Here is a 12968-nt window from a genome sequence, read left to right as displayed (position 1 = left end):
AACTGTAACCACCTATAACAAAACGTTCTAAAAATGAATAATAAAAAAATTAAAAAAAAAAGTTTTGTAAAATTCATTTTAAATGGATTATAACATATTTAAATCAAATCATTACTTATAAGGCGATAATATGACCTTATTTTTTTTTGCCTAAATAAGCTATATTAAATTCTGATTCCGTCGTGTGATAATGAAATCTCAATATAAGACACGTCGCTATGTAATTAAGTTTTTGACGTGTGGAAACAAGACCTCACGTTAAAGTGGCTAAGCAATTTACCGAACATGACTAAATATATTTGGGAGGTTATTTAATAAACTAGATTTAGAGAGATTAAAATATAAATGTACGTATGAAACCATTTTCTCATAAAAGTCACTCCTATTTGGAACTAATTTTTATTAAAATTGTATTGAATAAAAATGAATTTCTAAAATAAGGATAGTGCTTAAATCGCACAACCTTTTGTTCATATTCTGTGTTTAATCAAACATTTAATATTCTTACATTTGTATGATTCGTTACTCTTTCGGAAACAAGATAGGAATCAATTAACGAGGAACTGAATCAAAATATAAATGTGCTCGTATAAATGCTAACTGTATGCATTCTGTTGGAAATGATAATGTTTTTTAAAGCAATGTAATATATTTATATATTTTTTTAAATAAATTTAACCTTCCCGTTTTAATACAAACGCTTTGTCTCATTGTCCTTTGCATATTAAGGATAACCTAACAAGACCAAATGTGCATATTGCGTGATAACGAAATGACGTTGCGTGTTTATAAAAAATAATAGCCTAGAATACCTCTCGTGATCTTAGATAATGTACCGCATCTCTTTATTGGAAATCTATTTATCTCGTAAGTATTTTTTTTTCATAGGAAATACACTTTAAGGCGATTTTCATAATTAGATTTTTGGCTAATATCTTTTTAACTTTAAAAAACTTTTTGGTATTTTTCTTCCACTTTAACACTCTGTCTACATAATAATTAAATACATTTTAAATGATCATTGCAAAATATTCTACTATATATATGTGGTATAATAATTGTATGTGGTATTTGACAGTATAAAAAATAAACGAAGTGATGATAGCGTGGGAACTTTCTGAAGGCCTTCATCCCTCATAAGTTGAGTGAACCCGAAAGATATTTAATAAAAGCTCCGTGAGGCTCAGCTCCAGCGACATGGTTGTATTTTTCAGCACTCGATTCAATCTGAAACTATCAGTCGGCGTCGAGCCATGCCGTTGGTCGGACGTCAGCGCGTGTTACTCATGATTCCTCGTGTTTCGTAAATAACATCGATTAATACTTCGACCGTCAATACGAATATATAAAATAAAAATTTCTTATTTTCTAAAGTGCGTAGAGTGTTATTATAAAGTGTTTTAATATATTTGCAGTCAACATTTTATTGTTTTTGAGTTTTAAAAACTTTTGTTTACTTTGGTACGTTTTCTTATGTATGAAAAATTTATATTATCATTTCGAATTAGTATAAACATTGCAATACCTTAAACAATCGGACTTGTTAATTGATATACAACAGACAATTCTATTCGAATACATGTTGTTTGACGTAAATGTACTATTGAAATTTCAATGAGTTTAACTGAAAATTTAATTTTACGATACCGTAAATCGTTTGATTGACTTCTCACAATTGTATTACAATTTTGTACTGACTTCGCATTTCATAGCTGTGCTGGCGACAACGAGCGGAAATCGTCCAACGAATTCTAAACACATATCGAAGATTGAAATAGCAACGCTCGCCGACACTATAGTGAGTTTTGGTTTGTTTTCTTACAACCCACCATATGCTGTGTAACAAGTCGTATTATAAACGTAATTGAAGCTTTTCATATTCACCTTTCAATTTCAAATAGCTCGCTTCTGTTTGAGACGTATAAGTTTGTTTTTAAAGTCTTTTGATGTTTTTTCAATAGACAAATCTGTGATCGATATATAGCGATTGAATGCTTATTTTAGTACATTTATAGTGTTATCTATTTAGGTTAAAATATATAACAATTATATATATAATTGATGATGCAAGAAAGAAAAGAAATTCATTTTTATTTCACCAAAACGTGTACGAACACGTTATGAATTTAAATATTTTTCTGGTTTCATCTTAAAATATAAACCAATTAACCTATAAAAATAACTATAAAATTACGATGTTTACAAGCAAATTAAATTTAAACATCCGTTTTAAATGTGTTATAACGGGTTATTGCATTTCGCATAAGATGTGTTTCCATTAGATGTAACATTACAGACCGACAAATTAACAGTACCTCGATGGAATTGTCCATTGTCTTATCTATTTTAATCTAAGCATTTCATAACCTATCAGTCTACATAATTTTTTTTAACAAGTTCAGGAGTTTCACAGTAAAATTTCCTCCAAACCCTTGCTATATAACTTATTTGGTCCTTCTTGTCAAAGAGTCTTTGATCTAAAAATACTTTTATAAAATTCTCATATACATACTCATACAATTTTCATATCATACACATTCTCAAATACTAACATAAAAGGAAAATTATTAAAAAAATCCGGATTTAATACAAAAAGATAAATCTTAAGAATCTCGACGACATTCAAGCACAAAGTATTTAAACAAGGTTTTACTAGCGTCAGTTAAACGTTACCTATAAAGTTAATGGCTGCAGGCAGTATAAAGCTCAATTCTAAGGCTAATTTCCATTAATTAATTTTCATAAATGTCAAGTATTATTTTTTTTATTTACATTTTCTGGTAAAAAAAAAATCTTCAGATATATATGTACATGTACATCAAGTATATATAATACGGTGAATTAAATGTTATATGATTATTTTGAAATTTATCAACTTGCAAATATTATAAATATTTTTTAACTAATACGAAAAAATTAAAAAAAGTGTTTATAGTCGACTGGTTAATACGAGGATTTTATAAATCGAACATGCTTTTTATACCTCCAAAAAATTTTTTGGTTTATTCTTTAAATTTAATGAAAATACACAAAGGCATATATTTTTCATTAAAAAACGATTATATGTACATTAATTTTTTTGTCTACAAAATACAGATAATCTCTAAATAGTTCTTTTTATATTTTGTTATACACATCTTTGTTATTAATATAAAGATGTTAAAAAATATATATTTTTTATGCAGTATTTATCTACGATTTTCAAAGCGAACTCTCAAATGAAAGATGCTTTTAAAACAAAATACATTACCACAGCTTATCCATTAAGAAATTTTGTAAATACTGACATGAAATAGTTTTATCACTGTACCTAAGAGATGTGTAAAAATATTATCTTTATTTATTACAACGTTTTAACGTTATACCCAACAAGACGCATTAATAGACATAGGATTTGTAAACTTATCCACTAAATCGGTCGAAGTAAATAATTTTTATTATTTTATTTCACTGTTTTTTTTTTACATCAGCGTAAATCAACTTTATTATTTTATTCCTCTAGATGTAATTAAGTTAAAATTCTCAAATAAAGGAAATCGTTCAGATGTAATAAAGTTTTTAAAATGTTAAATTATTAGATATAAAAAAACCATTTTAATTTCAAAATTCTTAGATGGACAAAATAAAGCTAATCTCCTGTTTAGTAATTTTGAAGTAAGATCAAATTATAAAGTAGTGCATAATTTTATTAAAGATGCTTTTTATTAGTGCAAAAATAAGACTAGTATTAAGTATTTTAAATTTCACTGTAAAATGAGATCGATATAATAAAAACTTGAAATGTACTTGTGAAAACGTAAAATATTTTGTTATAATAACTGCGTGGTTATTAATTATAAAAATTGTATGCAAACAATATAGTTTAGGAATTTTTCGGTTTAATTAAATATCGAACGTCCCTCTAGAATTTTATATCTTTTCGTTTTAAACGTTGTTGCCAGTTAGTTTGAAAAATATCTTTTTTTTTTTCTAATAAAGTAATTTTTGAGAAACGATGCTTTTAATCAAAATTGTGTATTTTTTTTTTGCTGTTTTGTTTCATTACTAAGAAAAATATAGTATCCAGACCACATCTCCCCGCAGTAGCTTTATAGAAAAACATAAACTGTTGTAAGTTGTGTGCAGTACATAACAGCTCAGCGTGTCTGTGTGTAATAAAATAAAAAAGTTTTCTTATCTTTTAATTCGTTTATAAATTTAATACTTTCACGCCAATAGAATTCTAATAAAGAAAATAATAAATTAATTCATAATGTAATTGTAAATGTAACTTCTACATAATTTGGCTTCTACAATATTTATAAAATGTATTTAAATATTTTACATTTTATTGAATATCTTGCTACTGATTAATCCATTTCACTTAGTCTTCTTATCGTTACGGAACTTAAAATTTTTGGCATTTTGTTGACGATTCAGAGGCTCTTCGGGTAAGTCTATTAACGAAACGTTCTGTATTTACTCCTATATTTTGTTTTGCTTATATCCGAGATGTATTACTTTTCGCCAAATTATTTTCTTTTATATGATTGTTTTTAAAGATTCTTCATGTTTTCGTCTCTTTTATATCTCTTTTGAAGAAATTTATCATCAATATCAGTAATCCCACGTGCAAAAAGACTTAGTACTGGCCATGAATTGGTTAAAACCAATATCGTCAGCCTTGAGCACATGTATCAAATAGCCTGTATCTTCATTTATAACAGAATCTACTTTAGAGAGTGTGCATAGGTATTACACACTTCAATTCCTCCATCCCTTGTTTACCGTCGGTCGTTCAGACGGATGGCCAGTCTTCATCCTTTCCTTGTAGACCTTCCACACGTCCGCGATACGCTTACTCCTTCCTCATACGTATATCAAAGGATCCGAACAGTTGGCCTGCGTCTATGTTTCATTCCAATTATATGTAGGCTGCCTTCAAGGCTACAGTGAATAGGCTGTTACTGAAATAGTGCGTTCACAATCTACTACTTCATTGCTATTTACCAACTAGATATATAGCAGACAAGGACTAACCAGTATAATTGAAAGTATGTAATAATATATTATAAAAAATTAAAACCACTTTGAAATGTGTAATATGTAAACAATTCCGTATCCAAAGGTTTTGTATATTTATTAAATATTATAATAAGTTATTGGTTCATTTTGCCAAAGATCTGAAGAGCTCAAATACAGAAACATTATAAATATCGATATTTGCAAATCTACACGTTATTTGTTTTTAATTATTTCGTAAATAGATTGGCAGTTCTCTCGTCATTTAATTCAGGTAAATGTAAGAACTAAAGAAATTATGCGTTTATTGTTGAATAATGTAAGGTCCCGGTATTTTTTAATAATGACGCTCAACATTCAATTAGTGAAATAGGTGAACCATTTCCATTTGAAGGGAATTATGGCATAATAAATATGATTTTTTCAATACTATGTAATAAATAGCACGTATATTTTGAATAAAGTCTTAATTTTACAGTTACATATGATATCTCTGTTGACGTAATCTGCGATAAGTTTCTTTGAAAACAGACATAACCTTAGTAATGATTACGTTAATCACAAATATTTGTCTATTTTTGGACACGGAACTTAGTACAGGTGCGCAAACGCTAATGTTGTATTTTGTAAACAGTACTTAAGACTTGTTAAACAAACGTCTCGTAAATGACATCCTGGTCCAAAATATTTTATCTACATTTAATTTTTCTAACTAAGATAAAAAAATATACTATTTCAAAATCCATAATAAATTTATTCATATATTTATAAATGCTACTATTAACCATTTTTTTTATTGATTTAATGAGTATTAATATAAATCGATTACGTGTAAATCAAATAATCATTTTGACGTTTGATTGATTAAAAAAATATTTTCATTAACAATAAAATTTACTAAAACACTCTATATCGAAACTACAGCTACAAATATTTTATAAAATGTATGTAATAAATAATGCCTTATAAATATTCTCACAAATAAGTCGGACCCGCATAATTTATCGGGTACATAAATTCGGATGATTTAAAAAGAGGCTTAACATTCCAAATCATGTCCTTTCATAGACCCTCAAATTTGCTATCTTTATTCAAGAGAGATCGAGTTTAATAAGTAACACTTGTTCCAACTTATGCGCACATTACTCAATAAATATTCAGAAACCAGGGTTATACAAATTGGAAATCAACTTTTTTCACAACTCCTGCAGCGGGGGAAACTGAAAGTGACAGCTCGAATTCGAGAAGTCGATGACCCCGATAAATATCTACCGTATAATCCAATAAAGTTAAGAAATCCTGTAATTTCATCTATTTGTTGACATTTTCTTTGAAAGCCTATTATAATTTGGAGGTTTCGAGGCTGTGACTTCTTTAATAAAACAACATTTAATGAGTTTCCTGTGAGCAAAAAACTTATTTAACGCAACTTTGAAAGCAATTTACATCCAATATTTTCAGTTAAGACAGAAATAATTCGTTAATTTTATGATTTCGTTACTTTTGTTTAATTTATGAGTTGAAAGTTATACAATAACAAAAGTAAGAATTATGTTATTTCATTTTGTGTAAACCGTAGTATTTATGAATTAAACAGTAATACCAGCTGTAATGGAGTACTTTTCTAAATAGTCCATATAAATTTTACTGCACAACGTAATGCAAATCCCGCTCTATTAAATTATGTATATCGGCCATGGCAATTGGGTCATTAAGATTCGACACACGAATTTCAAACAAAACTGAATACTCTGAATGCAACTAATTTTTATTCACCGCCCTCATTATAAAACCAAAATAATACATTATATCACGTCACGAGCATAAATCCTCTTTCGGCCACATTGCGCATGACAATTACTCTAAAGTAAATTACATTTTAATTTTAGATATTACGACCTTTTTTGATACAGTGAACGGTTTTTAAATTAGATGTGAAATTGAATTAAGACTGCAATATAAAATTTTGTTGAATAAACTTTTAATTCATTTTTTTAGTAACATTTTTTTTTTAATTTTCTGAGGAGATGAATTTAGATAATATTGTATTGGTGATCCGTAAAAATCTGATACTTTCAAGGGTTCTGATTAAAAGTGAACTGATGAAATTATTAAACAATAAACCAAAACGGAAGTAATATATGAAATTATTGAATAGTTAAACAGAATCACTTTTCTCGAATAAAAGAAAAATTTCCGAAACACTGAAAACTTTTAAATCAAAAATCCTGAAATGTCACATTTTAGGCCTATTACGTAATTATATTTATGTCTTACTTTGACCACAATTTTACTTTTGATATTATTAGAAAACCATTAAAATAAAAATGATAGGATTAATTAATCAATAGATGTTGTATTCCATTTTCATTTTGACTATTAACTAGTAACTTCTTACAAAAATTAAGTAAACGTAACAATAAGGATAAATTAAGACAATCGTAACTTCAGTACCTTAAACTAAAAATTTTACAACTTCACCTAAAGATTATTTCATCATTTCTTTAAGAACATACTTTATTTCAGCTGAAACTAATGCCATTTGACTGCGAGGCGTTGATTTTAGTAACAAGATTCTCTTGAATACAATGTCTTTATGGTTAGAGGTTTAGAATAATAGGACGTTACTTACGTCTGAGAGCAAAGTAAAGGATGAATAACATGATAACACAACAAAATAATTTATACCTTCAGACGACACAATAAGAACTATTTTAACGTTATCGTCACAGATAACGTGATTGTTATACATTATATTCATACACATAAATTGTAATTGTTTGATTTGCACGTTTGGTTTCGCAGAACTGTCTGACTTAGTGTTAATTAGTTTATCTACCTAATTCACGTTTACTTCGAGTAGTAAGTGTTCAACTTTGAAATACAATAGAAATTTACCAGGATGTACATAATCTTAGCAGTGTACATGAGACTAGACCGTACAGAAGAAGCATTGTTCCAAGGCTGCGTATACTAAACGACATTATAAAACAATCAGGGCCACCTGTAAGACTTATAAATTAAGAAAATACTTTTTGAAGGGAAGCTTTAAACTAACTTATTCCACATATAAGTTGTGAATAAAAGTATATATTTAAATGTAAAATAAAAAAAAAATATTACATATTCTCTTTGTTTTTATGATTGCATTATGATAGGTTATGAGAGTTCTGAAAAATCACAATGAATCACAAAGGTACCTTTTAACTTTAACCTTTGATTATAATAACTTCTTAACTATATAATACGTCTAGAACAAAGAACATCAAAACCACTGCATATATGTTTTATGATTTCCATCAAAGCTCTGTATTTTATATTCGAATAAATGAATAAAACATGAATTCCATCAACTCAGTAATTGTTCTTAAGAAAATATTATCTGCAGATGAAATAGCTTTAAATTACAAAACACTTAATTCTTCTGTTAAAAGGAATTTTAAATGATACAATTACACTGACATGTGCCGACATTTAGTTTCTATTCAAAGACAATGTAAATTGAAACAAGAAAGACAGTATAATACACTTTTTATTCAAGATTTATCACAATAGTTATTATGTATTTATTAATACTTTAAATAGCTTCATAATTTGATAAATCCTCATAAGAAGTCGTCCTCCTCATATGTCATGAACAAATTTACTTAATAAGATATAAGACTTTCGCAAGCATTCATTTAAATAAAACTAATATTTTCGAATTTACTACGCGTTATCTGTTTTTTACGTGTAGTAAATCGGAAAATATTAGTTTTATTTAAACAAATTTACTTATAACTTATTCGATAGGTGATAAATATTGGTAATTAATGAATATTTTCGCTCTTTCTGCACTTCAAAAGACTTAAGATAAATATATCAGACAACAATAAGCAACAGAGCAGAAAACATAAAACGTATTTTTTTTTTCCTGATAATTCATCAAATTGGTACCTTTAGTCCCGAGCATGCAAGTTTAATTTTATTATATTATATATCCTTTAAGTTTTATACTATTAAACAAAATTTTGTCTCGACTGGAAATATAAAAACTAATTTTAATAATAACCTTCCATATAGCCTTCGTCAGGTTTATCTTGTCTGTTCTATTGACCTGTTTTCATAATGTCTCTTTATATTTATTAATAATTAATTAATTACTCCTTCACCTAAAAATTCATAAGAACAGGGTCTACACAACTCCTTATTGTGACACCATCAATTTGATATTAATATGGGGCTTCAAAAAGAAAGATGTTTCTTTCCAAACAGTTGGTTTGATTTTGGTTTGCAAAATCTATCGTACTTGTTTTCTCTGAAGATGTCTTTGTGTTTCTGAATCAGGTTTCGATTATTTCTGGTTACACTGGCAATCGAATTATTCGACACTGGTTATACATCTTCTTATCACATAATAGACTTTTTATTTCTTAGTGAAAATTCGTTGTCTTCATCGCTACAATGCTGTTTTGTTTATCAAGTGTGTTAATATAATATTTGTATTGTAATAAATGTTTTTTTTTATCACTTCAAGTATATGTTATACGTTTTTTTAGAATCTGGTATGACAGGTATATTTTTATTTATTTTGTATACTGTTTAAATTAAAAAATTCCACGATATTTAAGCTGCAAAATTTAATGCATATTTGATAAGTGTACACAACCTTCAACCTAGTTCTCGATGTTGAAGTTAAGAATATTCCAGAACTAGCGTTTCAAATAAACGAATAAAGAAATCGGGTTTAAGAATAATCTAATTTGGATTTAAAAAAATGGATCATTTTCAAGCAATGACTTTTAAAATTTATAAGAATCAAGATTTGAATTTGCTTATATTAGTTGCGAATTAAAATTTTATTTTTTATTTTTTATAATTAAAAATAAAATGCAGTAGATATGTCTCTTTATTTCATTTGTTTTATTCTAAATGAACTAAAATTTCTTAGATATTATGGATAGTTATTGTGCTTTTTTTGCTTGCTTTCATAATAAAGTTACAGAATTTTACAAGAACCTGAGTTATAATTTACGTAATGCCACAAGGGATCTTGCATGAGATTTATAAATATCCGTTGGTTTATGATAATAAGTTAAATGACAAATCTAAACAATATTCGCTACTGTTTGTATTTATTACGTAAAACTGGCTTGCCTTCGTTTTTAATTGTTATTTTAAATTGAAGTGTTTAAAAAAAATATATATATATAATTTATTTTACATCTCGAATTTATTTTGGGTTCATGTAGCCCACATATTTTTTTTATTTGAGAATAGTTTGTTTTAAATTTTTTTTTAATATAAATTGTTAGTTCATCACTAAAATTATATGATTACATACTGACTAAGTTATCCCAAATATAATTGAAGTGGAATATTGGTTAAAATATCCAATACCTTGTTCAGTTCAACGAATAATTATTAAAGGAGTATGAAAGCAAATATGTACATAAATAGAATGTTTGAATTAAATTCGGTCTTTTGATTGTTTTTAGTATCAAAGAGATATAGTTTCTTGAATAATAATTGTGGCGCATGTTGGTGAGATGCATTCGTAGTCTTAAGTGCGTACGTCGAATTAGTGGAAATCAGTATAGGTTAAGCAAGCAATGATTCCAGTGATGACAGGTTTGACAACCAAATTAAGCGACCATTACGGTACTTATGTTAGCATTTTATAAAACAAAAATCAGTTACAGTAAATTTTGTTCTTTTATTAGTCTATATTTATATTCTCATAATCATATATCAGTCAAAATTTAAATTTTTTTATTTTCGAATTAATTTCTAGATCTTTTAATTCTTTCCATGATCTAAAAAAGTGATCTGGAAGAGATTAATGAAGGTTTTGTATCCACAATGGAATACATTCATGTAAATATATGTTCTTTCAGTGAACAACAATGACATCGCTCCATTAAACACGACATTTTGATTAATAATATACAATTAAAATACTAAACAAATGTCTGAGGATTCAATCTCTAATGAATATCCACGTTTAATTTATCGGACTTCATTTACTTATTTATTTATTCGTTTATTCATTTGCCGCGGCCTTTGAAGTTATGACGTATAAATAATATGAACAAACAATAACTTTTTGATTTAAAAAATAATAATAGTTGTATTCATTGCGTACAATAGAGCTTGGAACGTGTTTCATTTCAGAACCAATCAAATAATTGAACGAATAAACCCATACAAAGTTAGTTAATGAAAAAATTAACATCTAAAGAGTTAAAGAAATTTATATGATGCTGTAATTTTTTTTTTTTTGATAGAGGTGGCAAACGAGCAGACGGTCTACTCGATAGGCATTAGTCACCGTCGCCCATAGGCATCCACAACAGGTCTTGTGCTGGGGATGCGTTGCCAACCTGGATTAATTTGGTTAGTTGAAGAGCGAGGGGTGAAAATAAGGAAATAGTAGGAAAGGGTGGGAACAGGGAACAGGGAAAGGGCAACCGACTCTCTCACTTATCCGTCGAAACGCAGCCATTAAAAGCTACTTCACGCCGAACTTCTGTGCGAGGGTACTTCCCCAGTCTAGCCAGCACATGTTCGAGCTGTAATAATTTGTCCCCAGCTAGGCTCTACCACCTAAAATATTTAGTAAAAATATGTTGTATTTCAAATTAAATTAAGTTAATCAGTCATTTTTATACTTTTAGTTCTAGAAAGAGTTATTATTGGGTTCAGTAAGTAATTTAATTGAACTTATTTTAAATGAACGAAATAAAACTTTTTGCCTTGTTTTTATGATTATTTGTTTATAAGTAACAATTTTTGAATATTCAATTTTCATTTAAAAAACTGACTTCTTTCTCTATCGGTAAAATCAAATTTATTCTAAGTTGCTTTGTACATATACAATACACTGACCAATTCTTTAAACCATTACATAATATTTTTGAGTAAAAAAATTGTTTTACATATTACCCAGAAATAAATGATCCTTTCGATTTTAAATTATTATGTATAATTAAGTAATTCCTTACAAAAATGTACAAATACTTTTATCCTATAAATAATTACTGTGACAAGAGTAAAGTAACATTTATTAGGTATATCATGCACCTTAATAAAGCAGGGTAATGAATAAAAAATAATATTAGATAATAATGACAATGAAGAAACTGGAGCTTCCTTAGAATTACTTTGTAGTTCAATGATTTTCTTGTTATCAACTTCTCTAAGGATTATAAGTATTACTAGGGACTTATGTTGTAGACTAAGCAACTTTAACACAGAAGGTATCGGCTATAAGGACGTATATTGGATTTCAAACGATGAACCATCATATATTTTATAGAATAATAAGATATAATTAATAGATAAAAAGTTGTTAAAGGAAATTTATGCTTATGAAGATATTTATTTCAAATCCCCTCAAAATAATGAAATATTTTTAGAATTTGATATAATGGAGATATTTCAATATATATGACAGTCCTCACGAAGAAGTAAAAAAACATCCTTAAAATATATAAACCAGTATGCAAAACTGAACAAAGTTTTCTGACTACCGAGCTACGGTTTTGTCCATGGATCAGAATTCAGAAATCTCTTGTTTCGTCTTTATTATAATATAAGATAGGTTCAAATCAAAGCGAGAAACAATTGCTTTATACGAATTTAAGTAAACCGTTTAATATCGCAAAATCAGACAAAATTACTATACTATGTGTAGCGAGCAACTTAATATTATGGTAATAAAGTGATCCCTTATAACTGAACATCAACTTATTTGAAACGTATTTCTTATTCTAATTTTAAAATTCCCTCTAAATATATTTTAGTAGCGGCCGCCTGTGGTTTTATTGCCTCTAAAGGAACACGCGTCGCGAATATTTGCTTTAAGTTGAGCTGAAAGTTTGAGCTTGAAATTGTTGCCGGTTACAACACGTTCACAATATTTCAGTTTAATCAACAGCACACAATTTATTACAGTTAATATTCATGTAAATGGAAAATTTTAACCA

At 27.7% G+C, this 12968-nt stretch overlaps 1 protein-coding gene across 1 annotated transcript in view; it reads left to right on the top strand.

Moving 5' to 3' along the window:
• The first annotated feature begins 1262 nt into the window (after window positions 1–1262).
• LOC116770760 (G-protein coupled receptor moody) overlaps window positions 1263–12968 on the top strand; it is a 44657-nt gene continuing 32951 nt past the window's right edge. The window contains exons 1-2 of the mRNA XM_032662361.2: window positions 1263–1461; window positions 1713–1798. The gene's annotated coding sequence lies outside the window, so the exon portion shown is untranslated. The remainder of the gene's footprint in view (window positions 1462–1712; window positions 1799–12968) is intronic.

The sequence above is a fragment of the Danaus plexippus genome, chromosome 7 (assembly GCF_018135715.1).
Source record: "Danaus plexippus chromosome 7, MEX_DaPlex, whole genome shotgun sequence".
Classification (NCBI taxonomy): Eukaryota; Metazoa; Arthropoda; class Insecta; order Lepidoptera; family Nymphalidae; genus Danaus; species Danaus plexippus.
The sequence above is the reverse complement of the archived record's forward strand: the minus strand, read 5'-3'. Positions and strand labels throughout refer to the sequence as shown.